The sequence below is a fragment of the Vigna unguiculata genome, chromosome 10 (assembly GCF_037176805.1).
Source record: "Vigna unguiculata cultivar grain cowpea cultivar isolate G323 ecotype 2 chromosome 10, ASM3717680v1, whole genome shotgun sequence".
NCBI lineage: Eukaryota > Viridiplantae > Streptophyta > Magnoliopsida > Fabales > Fabaceae > Vigna > Vigna unguiculata.
The window spans coordinates 5,229,158-5,250,513 of NC_140801.1; the positions used below are offsets into that span (position 1 = coordinate 5,229,158).

The window sequence follows — 21,356 nt, forward strand, 5'->3', positions numbered from 1 at the left end:
ATTCCCTTTTTAGATCGTGCCACTTCAAAACTAAGAAAGTACTTGAGCTTGTAACATCCTAAGCGAATATTACTAATTTAATAAAAGAAAATAATATTTTAATTAAATCGATATTAAATATTCTTCCCAAAGTGCGGGAAAATTAAAACTTTATTATTCGCGCTCAATTCAAATCCATACTTCAACCTTAAACGTTACAAAATCCAAAATTCCAAAATTGTAATTAAATCGATTACAAAATATATAAAATGGTCTTTAAAGCATTTCCCAAGCTAGCCCCTCTCCGACTCTATGCATCAACATTGTCACCTGCAACGTCATTTGCTCTCATGTAACCAGTTACACGATCATCACCAAATACAAGTAGAAAGGATGAGCTCAATATAATTAAACATACATGAAAAGGCATATCATAAAACTTCACCCAAATCATTTTAACTTATCCTGAAACCCCTTCTAAGAACTTTTATCCTTATGCACTAGAAATCATGGTCTCCCACCAAGTTCATCTAGATTCTACACACTTTGACAATGGCCTTAAGATGACACATGTTGCCACGAGCCTACCCCTTGTGGTTCAACCCCTACGAGCCAGCCACTTGTAGACCAACACGCGTGGAAATATCACGTTATGAACCGCCATTCGTAACAACTAAGTGGAGCTAACCAATACAAACCACCATATGTATTATCATATAGGATTCCCAACATCACCAGACTACCACTCGTGAGTGACAACCAAGTGGAGCTAGCCAATACGAGCCTCCCACTCGTATGCTCACACAAGATTTCCAACATCAATGACCTATCACCCATGATCGCCCACGTGTTTACAATCCATTGCGAGCCACAACTTGTAAATGGGTCTCAACATGTCTTGTACTCAAGGTCATTACCATAAGTCATGTAAAACTCTCAATATCATCAACTTGACCTATATAAGATCAGTACATACTTAACCTTGGTCTTAGGGAGTCCAATGCTTCCACGAACCTACCCATTCATGGTCTAACTGTACGAGCCTCCCCGTTCGGATTCCAACTCTACGAACTTTCCCGCTCATAACAGCCTCAAGTGTAAGCACGAAACATTTGTATCCCCACACAGCAATACATCCAATACAAAGCTCCACATCCATATTAATCACACGTTTCCAACTCCATTGTTAACCTCTCCGCTCGTAATCCATGCAAGCGTATCTCAAACCAAGAACTATCACCACGATGCTTGCAAAACTCAACACAAACACACACTGCCACAACACTATTGCCTGGTGCAGCCTAAGCGCCACCAGGGGAAGTTGTAATGCAGACCACCTGGTGGTCCCAACACACCATCGGGTGCCACACTTCGTAGGACCCCCGTGTTTGTAGCCATCGCCTAGTGGTCCAATCCGCACCGCCAAGCACTACACCATAACGCAAAATTTATTGGTTTTAGGCACTCCAATGCAAGTTTTAACACAACAATCACTTCAGGCACACATCCAAAATACAAAATTACATGTCTACACATTTCAACGTGACTCAAAATTATACTATCACAAATCATATACATCAATTGTATATATTCACGTATTCTCACCAATTTTAAACCATGTCAAAAACCATTTCAGCATTATTCAAATAATCACACCACAATTACATTAAAACCCACGATTAACATCCAAAACCGCAAAGTTTATTGTAATGTCTCCATTTTTATCTTACACTTTGGTAGAATAAAATAATATTATTGAATATTTCTAATAATAAATACATATATTATATACATTCCAATCAATTACAGTAGCCAAATTTTTTACAACTTATATTGTACGGAGGGTACTGATAATGTCCATTTTTACCTCTTTTTATGTGTTTATTGTACGGAGGGTACTAATATATTGTATTATTTTTTGTTTTAGTTGTTTTATGCTTGTTTTGCCTCTAATCTCTCTTTTAAGTGTGTTAAATAAGTTAATAGGAAGCATTTGTGGTGGAAGAAAACAAGCAAGAACTCAAGGGAGCATGATTGGACAAGAAAAGATTGATTTTAAAGCAAATACCCACGTTGGGCGCCACTGGAATCATGTCCAGTGCTTCAAATACATAATGTTGTCAAATTACCCAAGGCTGAGCGGTGGCGAACTAGGGCTGAGCGCCACAAGGTTGAGCGGTGGAAAGTGGGGTTAAGTGCAATTCAGTTCGCAAAATTTGGCATTGAGCGCTGCTGAGACAAGGCTAAGCGGTGGCTCGCTGACATGTCAAAAAATGGGTTTTTAATCTTGTTTCCCGCAAGGGTTTGGACCATTCCTCATTTTGCACAATAGAGAAACACTTTTTGGTGCTTGGAGAGCCTCTTAGGAGTTGCTAGGGGTGTTGGAAGCTCTCCCACTTCTCCTTGGGTCTTCTCCTTCATTCATGGTGGTTTTACCCCTTTTGTGGTTGGAGAGCAAGATGGTTACGAATTGGAGGTGTTGATGCGAAGGGGAGGCACAATTGAAGCATGGAGCAGCTGCTAAGAACCTTGGGAGAGGGCTTGCATCTTCTCTTTGATTTCCATCTCTTCCCTATCTCTCTAATTTGTAAAACCTAGGTTCTCCACCATGGAGAGCTAAACCTATTTGTTGAGATTAGATGTAATAAACTAAATTCTTGTGTATTTTGTGATGTTAATCCATATGCTTTTCCCTTTCTATGTTAGCATTTGATTTTCATGCTTAATGTTTGCTTTGGTTTGGCCATCCATGCATGATTTGTGGTTCTTGAGGTGTTGGAAAATTTCTTTTGAACCTAGAACTGAAATTGAATGCCTAATGGAGCGTGTATCTAGGGATAGAACATGATTTATTAGTAATCTTAAGACTCTTGAACTTAATGCATGATTTGACTTGTTGAGGATTCAAGGAATTAGCACTTGATGAGTTATCATAAGCTCAAAGTTGCTAGGAATAGGATTTGAGTATTTTTGTGAGTTGATTTTGGCATGAAATTGGAATTGAGATATTTGTGAATGCATGAGAATAAAGTGAATGAAATCTAGTCTTGACAATTATATATAATCTATGTTAAATTTATGTTACACACCAACTGTTTGATAAAATACTAAAAATAGTTTCTTTGTGTTTTTATGAGCTTTGTTATCTATTTGAGTTGTGAATTGTGAGAGTTTTCATATGTTGCACAAGTTCATGTGGAGAGAACGATATTTATTACTTGCTACTGCGACCGGTACACTTATCGTTATTATACGGAGGGTACCAATCTAAAGATTTCGAATAAGGTATTCTAAAACTCCCAAATTCCTATACAAAATAAAATATTATATTATCTTGATATAACATTAAGAAGGAAATTAGATTTAAATAATTGCACCTTGTATTTCTTATGTTTTCACTTATGGTTAATATAAAATATACCACATTGCTATCCTATCTTAAAACTTAAATCTAACCCTTTTATATAATATTATAATTATATTATATATATATATATATATATATATATATATATATATATATATATACTACAAAAATAATGATTTTTAGTAAGAGTTATTTTTTGTGTTTCTGAAAATTTTAACCCCCACTAATGGCTTTATCAGGGGTTTAAAATTCCCCTAAAACAACCAATGTGGCTAACAGATTATCGGGGATTTCTAGTAACCCCTAGAACTCGCACAACTTACTGGGGGTTTAGAAAAACCCGTGGTACTGCCTAGGGTTTTAAAGCCCATAACTCCCTGCAGTTTTAAACCCCGAGTACTGTTGGGTTTTAGAAACCCCCGTTAACACCAGCGTTTCAAAACATGTGTTGTTACCAGTGCTTATTATGGCATTGTTGTACCAGAGTCTGTTTCATTTTTATTCTAATGAGTACTACAATTTGTTATTTTAGGAATTTCAATCTATACGTAGTTCTTAATTTGCCTTTCTTCCTTCCTATCTTCTCTCTTTTCTCTCACTCACTCTTTTACTCTTTGCTCCTTAAATGCTCGCTCAATTTTCTTTTATTTATTTAAATATATTTCAGATATCTGTGTTGTGTGGCAGATGAATCAACCAAATCAGGATCACAATTATAATAATTCTATTACCTTATTTTTTCCATAGCTACACTAATAAGTTTCATGATCAAAGATCATAGCTACAAAAAAAAATGTAAAGATACAGTGACCACACATATCACAAGTGTTTAAAATACAAGCGATATTTTCCTTATACCATATTCTAAAACAATTGAATCACTCAATCACTCACTACTTGTAATTACATTGTTATCATCCACAAAATCCCTTTCTTCAACATGTTCCTTAGCCAAGTTGACCCAGTTAAGCTTGTGAGAGTTTCTTCAAAGTTTGTAAAAATCTAAAACTTGTAAAAAATGTGCTTGTACATTTTTTTTCTTACAAAGATCATAATAGAATATTGCAACCTACTTTTATGTGTACACCAAACTGGACAATAAACAACAACTCTTTAATCTGCAAATTGAGAGAAAAGAAACAAGTGGTCGTCATTGACAATCAATTTGGTAATGCTTAACAAGATCTCCTATAACAAGTTAATTAGAATCTTACTAATTTTCAGGCTCAAGTATAAAAAATATTCCCAAAAAGAAATTAAAAAGACTAAGAGAAAAGAAATTAAAAAAAATCATAAAAAATGTCAAAACTTATAATAATACTAGTTTAACATAATAGACAACATTTAATAACAAAATAGAAACTAAATTAAAGAATAGAAATTAAAGAATGAGATTGAATTAAACTCGCAAATATTAAAACTAAAACGCTGATTAAAACAAACTTTTTAATATCTTTGTTCTTACTTTTATGGTATAATGTAGGAGGAGAAAAGAAATATCTTTCCTGCTAAGAACTTCCGATTCCCACTAAACTGAAAAAAGAACAAATCAAACCAAAAAGCTTTTAATTCCACAACCAACTCGTGGGTCATGGTCGTGTCGTGGATATGCACATTGGGAAAACAAAAAAAGTAACCTTTTTTATGCATACCCCAACATTTATTTTCCATATCGAAGATTTGTCTTTGGAATTCGAAGGAAACTAAGAAAAAAGATAATAATTTATACACGAAGATCCTTAGCAACTAATTCTTGAGTTGGTGTTAATTTCGACATGTCCTGAGATGAAAAAAAAAATAGTTAGAACATAGCCTTTGTAAACATCACAAGGCAACCGAGAATTGGTGATGGAACCAAAATAAGATCAATAAAAGTTAAACCAAAGGGATAATGGTATTACCAATGGTGGAAGACATTCAGTGGCATGCTTCCATACAACCAAGATTCAACTGTAATAAATTTACTTAAGATTCAAATGAACCAACTACATATGAAGCAGTAAAGTTCTTAATGCACGAAGACAACAAATAGAATATGTGAGTGAAACTGAATTTGGTTGAGACAAATGTAAGCAAACAATTGTGATTGATTCACATTGTTCACATGCAAGAATGTTTGTGCAAGTTAGGCAATGAATTTTACCTTATCTTGATCAAAGAGATGACAATCCATTACAAGGCAGATAATAGGTAGGCAAAAGATGAGGTAGGAAGTGAGTGGAAAGTAAGTTATGAGAAGAAAGAAAGTGACAGAAATGTATATGAATGAAGGAATGAATGATTGAACTAAGAGAGGTATTTATCAATGGTTGAAAGGAAACAGACGGAGGACACTAGAGCGATGGTGTTTATGGACCCTACATGTCTTAAACAGCAGAGGAAAATGATCTCAATAGTGATCTTCACTACCAGACGGCTTATTATTGTTCATCTCGTGATTTGGTTGATTCCAACTCTTTTCATCTTTGCATTATTTTACTATTTTATTACAGATATGGACACCCCAATTCTATCATTCACATAGAGCCACCGTGTAAGTTCCAGTTTTGGTCCATAATTCAATAAACTAATGGATGAGTCAAATTCAGCACACAACAACACTTCAATTAGGAGTGAAATACACACTTTTGCGTAGTTTTACACTAATGCACTGATTAAAAAATTGTTTAGTATATGTAAAATATTATTATATTTGGAGTCAAATGCGCTGGTTTAATTTGGCGTGCTTGATGTTAAATGAATCCTTGAATTGTGTGAAATGAATTATGTAAGAAAGGAACATACTTGGTCAATGGCTGCTCCAAGACTCCTAGTAGGGTTAATGTTAGTTCCTGTGATGGGAATGGTGGCCAAGTGGACCAAGAACACAACAAATCCAATGGGAAGTGGAGCCAAAATCTGCAATTATATCACCATAAATTAGCCACATTGGTGCCAAATTTGGAACACACCCATTTACAAACCAAGTTAATTGAATGAATGCAGTGTAAAGAGCACACATACAGGAACGTGAGAGTCTTTGGCGTTTCTCTTAGCATCAGTTGCAGAGAAAACGATGCAGACAAGAACAAAAGTGCCAATAATCTCAGCTCCAAATTCATCGCCCTTGGTGTATCTAGAGTTCACAAAATTTGCTCCATCCTGCTATGTACTTACGAAAACGATCACAATTATTATTTCCTAAATCTAAGCAAATGTTCAATAAAAAAAATCACAAAGTTAAATCCCAACGATGAGAGAACGAGATTGAAGACTTGGAGTACGTGAGCGTCCGAAGACGAAAGAAGACCTAAACGAGGGCAGACACTCAATAGTTCGAACTCATGGTGAGGCACAACAAGGAGGTGCTCGTAGAGGAGGAATTACCAATGGTTGATGCGAATAACGAACATGGACAAGGGCAAAGTCAGCGGCGACGATGAAGCTCGTGAATAGATAGTGAGACTAGGGCTAGGAGAAAAATGGAGAAAGAAGGATTTAGGAATGAAAATAGTGGTCGGAGAAAATGGAAGAAGAATCGTGAATGATCACGGAGAAGATGAAACCTATTCGAAGAGAAGAGAGGTAAGGAAAAATATGAATAAAGGTAAAAAGTCTGAAAAGATGAAAGGGATAAGCGAAAAATCAAAATTCTACGCATTTTAACTGGGGTTTAATAAAAAAACCAGATAATTACCTGGGGCTTACAAAACCCCTGACACAATTTTTTTTTCCCAGAGATTATTATAACCTCTCTTAAAAGACCCCCAGTAAAATTAAGATTTTTTGTGGTGATATATCCATCACACTTTGTATATGTGTTTTATAAATTTATAAAATATAAAAATATAACAAATACAATATCCACTTTCTTTCTCACATAAAATTTGGTTATGCCGCATATCAGAACCAAAACGAAAAAAACAAAACATTTGTGCTAATAGAATCACACCAATTTCATATGATAAAACAACCATTTATAATCAACCACCAATCTCGCAACTTTTCAATAGTTTTAGAAAACAATTCAAATAGGTTTAAGTCCAATACATATAAAAAACCTCCGGTTATACTCTTCATCTAGCCCTAAACCAAAACAATCACCAAGCTTGAATTGCTTCAATTCACTTCCGCAACACCCATACCCAAAAATTCCCAAACTTGTTTATTATAATATAATTGCCATTACACCTTTAGGATAAACAATCAGAAACAAAAACCATATCGGTTTAAATCACATGTATAATTTTGTATACCTCGATGCTACTGCTTATCCATTATAGTCCAAACAATAATTATTTTTTTTTCTTTTATAAACCCCATAAAATCACCAAACAAAACATACTCAAAGATAAAAAAAAAAATTAGTTAGCTTTCTTTACATGGATTTCCCACTCCAATGCACTATGTAGGAAAGCATTATCCATGTTCAGTGGATGTAAGTACCAGTTTTTTATGGTTGCAAGAGATAACAAAATCCTCATGTTAGTTAATTTTGCCATAGGAGAGAAACTATAAAGATAATAAATTCCCTCTTGTTATGTGTATCCTTTTGCTACCAAACACGCTTTATATCTTGCTATACTTCCCTCTTATTTGTGTTTGACTTTATATACCCATTTACATCCAATGGGTATTTTCCATTTGGTAAATCTGTCAAATACCAAGTGTTATTGTCCTCGAGAGCTTTAATTTCTTTGTCCATAGCTTCAACCAATACATATTTTTGACGAGCTTCACTATAAGTTTGAGGCTCATTTGTAATGGATATAGTAAGGGTAAAATGTAAATGTTTCTCAAATAGAGAATCATATAGAATAAAAGAAATGGGATAAGGTGTTTTTAAAATATTCCTATTCATAATAAAATTATCTTTACAAAATATAAGAATACTTGACCTGGTGAAAATAATCTTTCGAATATTTTGATGTTCTTCTAAATCTACTAGAACGCCTTTGATTTTGATAATCTTCCTGGGTATTTTCTAGGGTAGCAGTTTCAATATCTTCTTCTTCATTGTTGTCATGATTAGTGGCCATAATATCCAAGTTTTCATTTGTAGAGGATTCAATAATATTATTATCATCACTATTATCGATTTCATTTTTGTTGTGAATTTACTCAAAATATCCAAAAGGAAAACTAAAATAATTTTGATCAGTAGTGTCAAAAATATTTTGAGTAATAACATCTTTGTAAGGAAAAATGTTTTCATAAAAAATGACAATGAAAATTTCGTTGGTTTTAATGTCAAGAAGAGTATATCCTTTTATACCGGTTTTGTATCCAAGAAAAATACACTTTTTTGGATCTTGGGTCAAATTTGTTCCTATTATTTTTAAGGATAGAGGCAAAACATAAAAATCCAAATACTTTTAGATCAAGATATGTAGGAGGTTTTTTGTAAAAGAACTTATAGGAGACTTTCCAAGGTGAACAACAGTGGATAATCTATTAATTAAATGAATAACAGTCTAGGACCAATAGGATTTAGGTATGTTAGACTAAAATATAAGACTTCGAGCAATATTTAAAATGTGTTGATGTTTGGGCTCAACAATAGAATTTTGTTGGGGAGTTTCAACACAGCCCTTTTGTTATATGACACCAACATTATTGTATAAATTATCGTATTGAAATTCTTGGCAATTATCAAATCTAAGAGTTTTTATATTTTGACCAAATTGATTTTTAGCATAAATAATGAATTTCAACGATAAATTTTTGTTTTCACTTTTGGCATGCATAAGAAATTCATGTGTGTCTACTATAATCATCAAGTATACTCAAGAAATATTTATGCCCATATATATAAGGTATAACAATAGGACCCTAAATGTCAACATGTAGAAGATCAAAAAATTTAGATGATCGATTAGTATTATTCTGAAATGAGAGTTTATGTTGTTTGGAATAATGACATATATCACAAACATTTTTACAGCTAGCCTGAACATAAGGACAAATTTTACAAATTTGTTCAACTATTTTATTTGTCGAGTGACCTAATCTATGATGTCATTGATTATTGTCAAATTCTTTAGAGCTTAGGACATAATTAATAAAAGAAAAATTATTATCAGGAATATAAGTGAAATCATCCAAGTAATACAATCTTTTTTTCATGCTAGCTTGCCCAATCATCCTCAATTAAGTACTGTTTGACAAAACTCAGAAAAGAAAATTAGTTGGCAGTTTAAATCCTTAATCAAATTTTGCACAAAAATAAGATTTAAAGAAAAATCGAGAATGTAAATAACATTAAAAATAATTAAATCTTTTGAAAATTCAATTGTTCCAGCATAATATATAGTGACAAAAGTATTATTAGGTAGTTTAACACACACATGTTTTATCTTGTAAAAAGTAACATAATTTTCTTTAGTCTAAGTTGTGACGCTCCTACTACTATATTAAATAATTATTATTTGACAAAAAAATGGAATTACTTTTTTTTTACAATAAGATTTTGCTTGAGAGGATACCAACAATAACATAGCTTCATATTCATATATATATATATATATATATATATATATATATATATATATATATATATATATATATATATAATTTACATCTTTGTAATTATTCATGAAATATTACAAAAATATATATTTGTATAATATTAAGAGTCCTACATCAGAATAGAAGATTATCTATATTTTTAATATCTCATCAAGATATTAATATAATTTATCCCCGAATAAATCTTCAGAAGATCCACCAATAATATTCTGAACAACTCTCACTGAGCAGGTTCCCCTTCTACTCATGCAACAGGTACATATGAAAGAAAAAATATGAAAGGAGTGAGGTCTTTATAAGCCTTAAATATCAATCTTAATAAACTCAACAAACAATACAGACATTGGGCCTAAAATTAGACCTACAACCAAAAAACTTGATCTTGTTTTACCAGATATATGGATCCATATTCCAAATCTGATGATCCATTATGAACATCAAAAGTTACTTTAGGAAGTGATTAGGTAGTTGAGTATTTCTCATAAAACATTGGTACAATCATAATTATTTCTTTCTCGAGAATATTAGCCATTTATAGGCCCATAAAAGAGATATATACTCACTACTTAACCTTGGCGATGCCGAGCAGGTATCGGATAGTCCCAAGTTTGGCCTATGAATATCCTAGTCTAGCGCACTATTCTGAACTATCTAGATATTCACCTACTTGGTAAAACTTCCTTAGACCCCACCATGGTCCTTGTCTTTCATCTCGCAATGTAACAAACTGTGACTTCCCAAATACAAACACTCTAACACTAGTTTAATCTCAACTTATTGAAACTAGACTTAACTCTTACTTAATTGACATACACTTGGATATTTTCAAAGGTCATAAAATGTGATGACTATCAATCATGTCATTGTATAAACTATACACAAAAAATATAAAATAACAATAAAATGTACATGTAATTTTCTTTTATCCAAGCTCACTGAATAAAATAATATTACTTTTACTTTATTTTTATTATAAAATATTAATAAAATAAGAATCAAAGCAAGAACTTTAAATAGATAACTAGATAAGGATTAGAGCGTTATAAATAAATATAATAACAAAAATATAAATTAAACAGGACCCGTGCGTAATTAGAGATATATTAAATGAAATAAATAAACAGCACCAGTACGTAACTGAAGATAAATAAAATGAAATAAATAAACAGGACTAGTACATAACTGAAGATTAAATAAAATAAATAAACAAGACCAATGCATAACTGAAGATAATTTAAATAAAATAAATAAACAGAATCAATGCATAATTGGAGATAAAATAAATAAACAGGACTAAACAGGACCAGTACATAATTGGAGATAAATTAACTAAAATAAATAAATAAGACCAGTGCATAACTGGAGATAAATTAAATAAAATAAATAAATAGGATATAGTGCATAACTAGAGATAAATTAAATTAAATAAATAAATAAAAAATTAGTATATAACTGAAGATAAATTAAATAAATATAAGAGAATAGTAAATGAAAATAAGTTAAATGAAAGTAAATAAAATAATATATGATTCAAAATAAATAAGAGATTAATATAATACTCATGAGTTTATCAAGATTAATATAAAAAGAGCTTAACATCACTTCCCCCTTACCTTATTGATTGAAGGCACACTAAAAATATTTGTAAAGGTTTAGGATGTCTTTGAATCTTTGTTCTAAACTTTCTCTCTCTTTCTCTCTCTTCTTTCTTTCTCTCTCCCTCCTTTCTTTCTTTCTTTCTTTCTCACATAACAACTTCTTCCCTCATATATATATATATATATATATATATATATATATATATATATATATATATATATATATATATATATATATATATATATATATATATATATATATATATATATAAAAAAGCCATGCATGTGCTCTTTTTTTTTTCAAAATCATCATTACCTACATTAATGAAAAGATAATGTTTATCTCTTTATCTTATCTTCTTCTTCTTTTTTTCTTTTCCTTTTTTTTTCTTTTCTATTTTTTCTTCTTCTTATCTTCTCTCCTTATCTTGTTATCTCTTTAGAAGATTTTTTTTAATACACACATATTTAATAATATTTTAATTTATATATTTTTAACTAATTTTTTTTTTAATATATATATATATATATATATACATATTTTATTAGTTTTATTTTCTTCTTATTATTGTTATTTTCAATAAGTAAAAACTACATCTTGATAAAATATATTTTAATGTTTAAACTACATCATAATAAAATACGAAACATTAGTAAAAGTAGAAGATTTTCTAAATATTTTATTTAAAATAAATAATACAGTTTATTAAAAGTATGGATGTTACATAAGTGACTTGGTCAATAGCCCCTCTGATGTAGGATAATGTAGGTTCTTTTTATATTTTGAAAATATGGTATTGAGTTCATTAAGAAAACCCAATGAAGATTCTTACTAGACATTAAGAGAGCAAGTTATCTAGATGTTAAGGTTCACTTCAAGACGTTCTAGAGAAGGAAGGGATGGATTTTAACAAGAAAACAAAACAAGAACATAAATTCCAAATAAAAATAGAGAAGAAATAAGTAAATAAATGGAAGATATGAAATGGAAATGGAAGCAAGGGAGCCCACCACTTGAAGGGGGGCCAAAAGGCTATCCAACCTTTAAGATGAGTGGTGAAGCCGACCATTGAGCTTGTTCAAGATAAGGCAAGGAGGAGCTTCTCTCCAATGGAGGAAAACACACATCAAACGGTTTACACAATGTGTATAACAAACTTTAATTGATCAACCATTTTACAATACAAAGAACACCCCTTATATAAATGAGTTTTGATGGCCTCTATGCAAAAGTAAAAGTGTACATGGACATGTCAACAAATAAGAAACCCTAACTTCTAGAATTTAGGTTAAGAATGAGACACATTTTGGTGTAAGATGACATGTTGATTCTGCCTCCTCCTTCATGCTTTTGGATGACCAAGCTACATGTACCGTGGTAGTACATGTTGCTTTATGTTTTTTGCTTTATGCTTTCCTCTCTCTTCCACCTCATATGCACCACCTAAACCATGCCACATAGGAATACTCTAGTCCATTCCAATTAGTGTTCATCCTCTTTTAATTAATCTCAACCTATAAAACAAGCAAAGAATACAAGTCAACTCTAGTCAACTAGTCAACCCTAATCAAAGGTCAACTAAAGTCAAGTCAACCAAGTCAAGTTAGGGAACTCAACACAATGAAATGCTAAACAAAGATAAAGTAGAAGGATTAGAAGCCTCCCCTCTAGTCACGCTTCTTGTAACTTTTCTAGGGAGAGCTTTTGTGGCATCATGTGTGGTCAAGGATCCATCACCCTATATCATTTATCCAAGAAATATTACCTTGTTGAATATCAGATTTAGACATAGCTTTAGGATTTCTTTGGACATGGTTAATCTTGTAAGGAGAATTATCCATGCTTTCTAAAATCTTTAACAAATTTTGCATTTGCTCAGGTGTAAAAGAAATTGTTTCTTGTTTAGCAACTTGTTGAGTAGTTTGTAAAGAATCTTCCCTTGTGTTGAGATTGCACACTTGTTGATTTCTTCTTTCTTGATTATTAGAATCTCCTTTATGCTTATACCACGAGGGATATCCGTGTTTAGAATAGCATTCATCAATAGCATAGTTCATCTTGTGACAATATGAACATTGATTGCCTTGATTTGGATTTCTTCCTCTAGTTGTTCCTTGTCCACACCAATTGGTTCCTCTACCTTGAGATTTCCAAGACCCTTATTGTGATTGTTTCCAACCACCTTACTTTCCTTCGATATTGTTATTTCCAACAGTCAATTATCATTCTTCTTGAAGGACAAGAGAAAAGACTTTGTTGATAATTGACAAAGGTTCCATGAGTAAAATTTGAGTCTTTCCCGTACCCTTAAACAAATGGTAAAATGAAAGTGATTAATAAAATATTCTCTCAATATCTAAAGTGTATTATTTCTAAAATATTAGAGAGTTCTAATGGAGTTAGCCTCACTTTTCATTCTCCAAACTGAGGTATGTATGATTTCAATCTTACTACACTTCATCATTCATTACCCTTTCCTAACCATTATTAAGAACAAATAAGATTAAAAATAATACACTAAATAATTATTTTTACTTAGAAGTGTAAAAACATATGTAAAATCGTTTTCTATTATTTTTGTCATGCATAGATACCTACTTTTATCCTTTTTATTTGTTAATAGAATATATTTTTCCATAGATGTTTAATGTAGGGATATTAATGTTTTTTTTTCTTTTCTTGACGAGTCTTTTTCAAATAGCTTTTCTTCTAAGTATATGTTGTTATTATAATTATTTTAAGGATTATATATTATTGTAGATTATAACCATAAAATTAAGATTAATGTTATATTAAATTGAGAATTAAAAGTTATACATTAACATCCAGGAATTGAACTTACAACCACTGTATATGACTTTGACAACCTAAATTTTGAGGCACATCAAAAAATTTAATCTTTTTTGTTGTTTTTTCTTTTTTATATTCCTTTTGTTTTTCTTGTCTTTCTTAAATTTCAGGATGCTTTTTATTTCAAGTGCAGGTGTCAAAACTTATTTGTTATATAAATTTTAAGAAAGTGAATTGGATATTGAATTACACTCGATGTTTGTCATAATTTACTCTAAGAGTTACGGTCTTTGCTAGGACATAATACTTTTTTTTCTATCTATTTTTCATTTATCTAAAAGAAATTTTTTCTTTACTTAACCTATTAACATAATTTATTTTCATTTGATATTTTAAATACAATTAGTGAAACACGTGAAAATAATATGGTTAAATATAAAATAGGTAATTTCATTTTGTAATTTTAAATCTTAAAAATATTAAATATTTTCCATGTAAAGATATTTTCTATTTTATGTTCTTAAATTATTTCAATAAACTCGAGTATTATTTTATATTATGGCTCTGTGTTCCCCAACCGAATTTTTTTCTTTTAAAAAAATTGTCTTTACCTAAAGATAATATCTTATTTTAAATAAAATTAAAAATTAAAAGCCATTTAACACAATAAATTAGACAAACTTCTCTATAAATATTCTTGAGACAAAAAGGAAAGAAATTAAAATAAAATTATTAATAAATTAAAATTATCATTAGTAATTTATAAAAATTATTTATATAATTTATTTATTTTAAATTATACATAAAATAATTTTAAGTTGAATAAAAGTATGTATTTACATGCAGCCAAATGAGGATTTGATTACTGAGGCCCCGTTCTCAGTCTAAGTCTCAATCTATGGTGTGGGCTACTGGGCTTTTAGTATAAACGGAGTTTCACAAAGACATTTATGTTTTCTTTTCCTGCATCTCCATGAATTTCTTTTCGTACCTCCATATAAATAAAAAAATCTTTCTTTGCTCTTTTAGACTGTACAATGTGAAAATTAAAAAGTAGCTTCAACATTGAATAATTTAAAATTTATTTAAAAAAATAAAGACTTGTAAATTATACAATTTAAAAACTGAAAATAACTTTTCAATTGTATAATCTAATAGTCAAAATGACTTTCCAAATATACAATTTAGAAGTTATTTAATCTTCTCTTGTTTACTTTCAGAATATATAATTTAAAATTTATTTTTAATTTTCAATTGTATATATATTCGTTGAGCATATCGTGTCACCCACAATCGGGCTGATTTCGGAATTGAAACTACCTCTAACTAATGGCGGATCTTGACCAATAATTTTTGACGAACCAAAATAATATATTCAAAATTTATATATTTATATATTTAATTATTGTCACTAACACAATAAAAGTGAAAATAAAAATGAATAAATAATTTAGTGTAATTGTAACTACGAAAGAAATCACACATATACAAATGATTGTCCTTCGTTTTTTCAGATCTTTGAACTCATCAATAATTGAATCAAACCTAAATTTTTTTTCTATTTCCTTTCAATGTAAATATAAACATGTTCCAAAGAATTAATATAAAACATGTTCCTCTACTTGAACAATATGATCATTTGTATCATGATTCTGGATACATAAAGATAAGATATTGAATTTGTATTATTTTCATTGTCACGGATAACTTTCTTTTTATCACTTCTAAAAAATAAATCTATTCTTTTATTCTTCATTAATATATCTATTTTTCTTTTAAGTTTAAGATTAAAAAATAAAAAATTAAGAGTCACTAAAAGAAAAAATCAAAGACTATCAAGTTCCAATTAAAAGATAGTTATGAAAAAACACATGATACAATCATTTTTCTCCCATAATCATTTTGCCCCAATAAAGTTTCGCAGCTGCCTGTAACCAAAAACCTTAAAAAAATAGGTTTATAGATTTTCCTTCTTAAGTATATTTAGCTTTCTCATTTTTACTCGATGTGATATTTAAATTTACACTTTAATTTTCCAACAATATTTACTTTCTCGTTCAATATTCTCTTGTTCACTTACTAATTTAAATATTGGAACACCATTCACCGAGAGATTAATTATTTCATTATAAAATTGACCTAAAAATATTTAATTTTTCATAAGAACGAAAACAAAAATAATGAATTTAAATATATAAAAATTGAAGGCAAATGAAAAAATTATTAGACATATATTAATATATTTCACACCTTGCTTTACATAAAACACTAATAATAAAAAAATGCTAGTAGATAGGATTTTTGTTTTATTAAAAATATGTTATTAATAAATTTTTTTAATGAAATTTTAACGTAATTATAATATTCGTTTTATTTTAAAAAATCAAGGTATAAATTAAAAATGTATTAAAAGAACGATTGATAAAATAGTTATGTACTTTCCTTTTATTTTATTTTTATCTCCACACCATAGTAAACACATCAATTTAAGTTAATCAAAAAATGAATGGTAACTTCAACTTTGAAAATATTATTTTTTAATCTGGCAATTAGAAAGAGGGACACGAATATAACTTATTATTATTATGATTACATTTTTATTATTTAATAACTATTGTTTTCAAGATCCATGGTTAGTTAGTTGAAAACATGAAAAATGCGTACTCAAATTGAATAGTATATAACTTTTAATACATTCACATTTGCTTTTGGAATATCCGAATAGGTAGCAAACTAAAAACGAAAATATGAATAGTTTGGTCAGAGATATTTGAAGATTTTGATTGGTGAGAAAGTGGAAAGTTTGGGTTCAGATAGTTAAATTAAATTGTACTTTTTGGTGGTCGTGAATTAATTGCTTTGCATGGCATATATAGTTGGCACAACAACACATTGAACGACACGTGAATTTTGACAGGTTGTATATTGGAGACTCTTTTGATCATCAAATTCAGAATTCACTAATGAAGATCATGCATGGAGGAATAGACGACAATGTATGACTTTGAATCAACATTGAATCATCGTAAGTTCTCTTCTCTTTCCAACCACAACCAAATTCCAAGATGGAAGTTCAAATAAAGCACGTGAAAAATTCAATTATTTGAGAAATTTTTTTGGGTTAAATATGTTTTTTGTTATTGAACTTTGATCCAAAATTATAATTTTCATTCAAAATTTCGATATATTTTGGTCTATAAATTTAAAAAATGAATGAATATAGTCTTTTTAACCCAATTATATTAACTTTGTTTGAATTGTTGAATATAGTGAGAACCACCCGTCCTTGTCCAGCACGCGAAAACTAGCTTCAAGCTGATGAGAAACAACAACACAAACAATATACAGAGAATGTAGCTGATATAATTTTCCCTAACTTGCAAGAATATATGAGGAGCAACAATCAAATACCAACAATAATAAATCACCACAATCACAAAACCAAGATTTTTAACGTGGAAAACCCTTCAAAAATTAAGGTAAAAAGCACAAGTCGTTCGGACCAAAAAAATAACTCCACTATGATCAACAAGAGTACAAAAGAGTCTCAATCAACATCACAAATTATTGCCAACACCCAACCAAATAGCAAAGCAACAACACTTTCAAATAGAGAAGGAAAAACATATAAAATCAATGCTGCAGTGAAATTAATATCTCCCAACTCAGACCTCGTATCAACGATCCGACCGATCAGAATGAAGACAATGTGTTCCGAACCTGCTGTAAAATTTTCAGTCCAATCCAACGGTGAACGAATTCGTAGTGCCGATTTTACGGTGGTAGTTATGTGAAAAACATGAACAAATTTTTTCCTTCTACCTCTCCCTCTATGGGCTAGGGTTTTCAGTGTATTCTGACTCTATTGTTCTGCCTCTCTATTTATTTTGCAGCCCCCTCTCCACAGGTTAAGTGAGACATGGACTTCTCAAGTCTTGGACCTTTTCTCCACATAGGAAGGGAGCCTAATACCCAACACAAGCCACACACACTTTGACCCAGTAGGGCAAGATGAATAAATTAAGGATAGATTACCTTAAACTATCCCTAACGAAGAATAACTGCATGTTAGGAAGATTACCACAATTATCGAGTAATCAAGACTACTAGACCAAAGCCCAATTAGGTAAGACTCATTAACTTCACTATAAATACGCACATTTTATGAAGCATATTTTTAAAGTTACTATTCCTCAACAAGAACCCTCTCTACCTCGAACTCATTTAAATTTCGGAGTATCTTTTATAAGTACTTCTCTGTGGAATGGACTGCACCAAGTAAGGTATTCCAAAGAGAAACTTAGAGTTGTACGATCTTATTGGAGACTTTAATAACATATATTTTGACCCGTAAAAACATAGTGTTTGATCAATCATAATATTTTGATTAGTCTTAAAAAAAACAATGAAAAAACATTCAAAACTTGCATTTTTATTTGATTTTTGAAACACCCGATCAAGATTTTCTTTTGTGTTTTAGTGTAAAACCTTAAAAGCACTAAAGAATTTGATAAATGCATTTTGAGAAAATTATTGTAGTTTTAAATTTGGTTCTATTAATTGTTTATTATATTTAACAATAAGATACAAATCAAAATTATGAGTCAAATTTATATAAGAAAGCAAATATTACTATATCTCTAATTTAAAATCTTAAAAACTAATAGTATAGTCTTTTTTTTCTTCTTTATATGTAATTAAATTTCCTCAATTTTAAGCAATGTTTTACTTAAACTCATATTTGGATCTCTACCTACCTTTGTTGTCCTGAAATTACGTTGACAGTGTAATATGTTTGTTATGCCTTATCAACCAAACCCTAATAAGCAAATTAGTCTTTATTTTTTTAATTTAAAGTGGGGTAGTTAGTAACTTAAGTATCTTTGCTTTATATTCTGCTCAATTAAACTATTATTTTTCTTTCCAAGATAAAAAAAAAATGTATTTTATTTATTTTTTAATCAGAAAAAAATAGACATTGCTGACGAAGACATTGTTTGGCTTTCCATCAATGAGTTACAACTCAACTTGACTTTAGCATAACGTACTTATTTGTTTTTAATTGTTTTTTCTCTTTCAAAAGATTGATATTTATTCGAACCTTCATTCATAAACTATTATATATTTTCCAACTAATGTGACACCAATCAAAATCCAGCTCTCACAGAAAGCAATGCTAAGGAAAATAAAATATATGCTTATAATACTTTTAGTTTCTTCAGTTTTCAAACTAAGAATTAGTTTTCTTTTAATTGTGTCAGACATAAAATATTACTCCTAAAAATGTTAAGATTCTTATAAATTTGGTTATAAATTTGGTATAAAGTACTTCTTTCTTAGCTTTTGTTAATTATTAATTACTATCTTAGAATTTTCTTCTAGTTACTTATTTATTTATAGAAAAAAAAATCACGTTCTCTTAAAAGGTAAAAGATGATTTCGTCAATTTACAAACACGAGGAATATTCCATTTAAGTTTAAAAAAATGAAGAGGTAGAAACATACTTTTCATCACAGCTTATAGTTTTAAACCTGTGATTAATAAATGTTCAAGGTGTTGAAATTAATTAAACAAGGATAATTTTGTCATTTGCCCAGAAACAATCATTAATTAAATTATTAACTTTTATCATACAGTGTATTATATGTATTTGGCAGTACGACAAAGAAGCATATGGAAATAAAAACAAAGTAGAAATTATGGGAGAGATATAAACACATATAAGTTTATAAGATTTTTATAACAATAGAAAGACAAAACTAGAATTAGATATATGTTTTGATGTCAAATCCATTAAAATAATGTTGTTAGAGTTAATGTTACAGTTGAGTTATTATCTAGCTTTGAAAATTGAGATTTCTTTACGATTTTATTTTTAAAATATATTTGAAAGATCGAAGAAGGAAACATATTTAAATTGTTATTAATGTCAATTCTAAAGTATTGAATATATCAGAAAAATATATTTTTTATGTTTGAGAAATAGAGAAATGCACTATTTTTTTTCTTATATCGTAGTACTGAATTGTCCTTATTACATTGTTGTACGTCAGAATTTTCATCCTTGTCTCAAATAAAATCATAAATAAAAATAATGGTTCATTGTCCTATCCACTTTGTTTTTTAGAAGATGAAAACAATCATGACATTACTTTTTCATATTGAAGACTATTATTGGATTCATTTAATTTATTTAAATGTCATTAAGGAAATTTAAATACAAATACTAGATTAATTTAGTCAATAAACAAATAGTTTTGAAGTGTGCTGTATTCATTATTGAGGGAGTTGCGAGAGTTTTATGTGAAGTTGTTATTCAACATAGTTTATTAGTATTTTAATACTACATCTTATACTAATCTTATTCAACTTGAAGATAAGCAAAGTTTAATATATAATTATTTTTTCTAATGATCAGATTGAAATACTACTCAAATGATTCCACCTTAATGCCAAATTGTTATTTGAGTTTACCCTAAAAGATTTAAAGAAAAAGCACTCGAATTAAGTTAAATTTAAAAAAATCTAAACAAGTATCAATTGACTTAATAAAATTGGTATGCATAACACATTCGAAAAACATGTGTAGTTAATTTTATTATTGATTAGTTGTCTGTGATTATTTTTCAAAGAATATATTTTAATAACTAAAAACGAATACAAATTGCGGATTCAAAAGTAATAATTTAACAACAAAATTAAAAATTAATTAATATATAGATCACAAACTTAAAAAGTAAATTAGATTTTAAAAGTTTAAATTCCACTGTGATAAACAATTTCATATAATTAAATTATATATATATATATATATATATATATATATATATATATATATATATATATATTATAGAAGTACATGCACATTCAGAAATACTCAAACTACTATCAGATAAAATTTTATGATAATTTAACTGACTATATTTTATTTTCTCACCCTTTATATATTTACAAAATATTTTTCTCTCTATTTTTGATACACTTTTCATTTTCATAGTAAATATTTTGTGTGTTCATTTCCTTTCATAGTCTCTTAGGATAAGTATAGATGTCGAAAGTATTGATGAGAAGATAGGATTTTATAATTTAAAATTTGAGAAGCACTAGGAATCT

The 21,356-nt window shown here is 29.5% G+C and overlaps 1 long non-coding RNA gene across 2 annotated transcripts; it reads right to left on the reverse strand.

Moving 5' to 3' along the window:
* Window positions 1-4,140: 4,140 nt before the first annotated feature.
* On the reverse strand, window positions 4,141-6,934 carry LOC146882036 (uncharacterized). Of its 2 annotated transcripts, XR_014985322.1 has the most exons (4): window positions 6,350-6,934; window positions 6,131-6,244; window positions 5,248-5,296; window positions 4,141-5,126 (listed from the first exon to the last, which is right to left on the reverse strand). It is a non-coding gene; the product is annotated as an uncharacterized LOC146882036 (long non-coding RNA). The 2 variants fall into 2 exon arrangements; XR_014985321.1 differs by having other exon boundaries at window positions 4,141-5,296.
* Window positions 6,935-21,356: the final 14,422 nt, after the last annotated feature.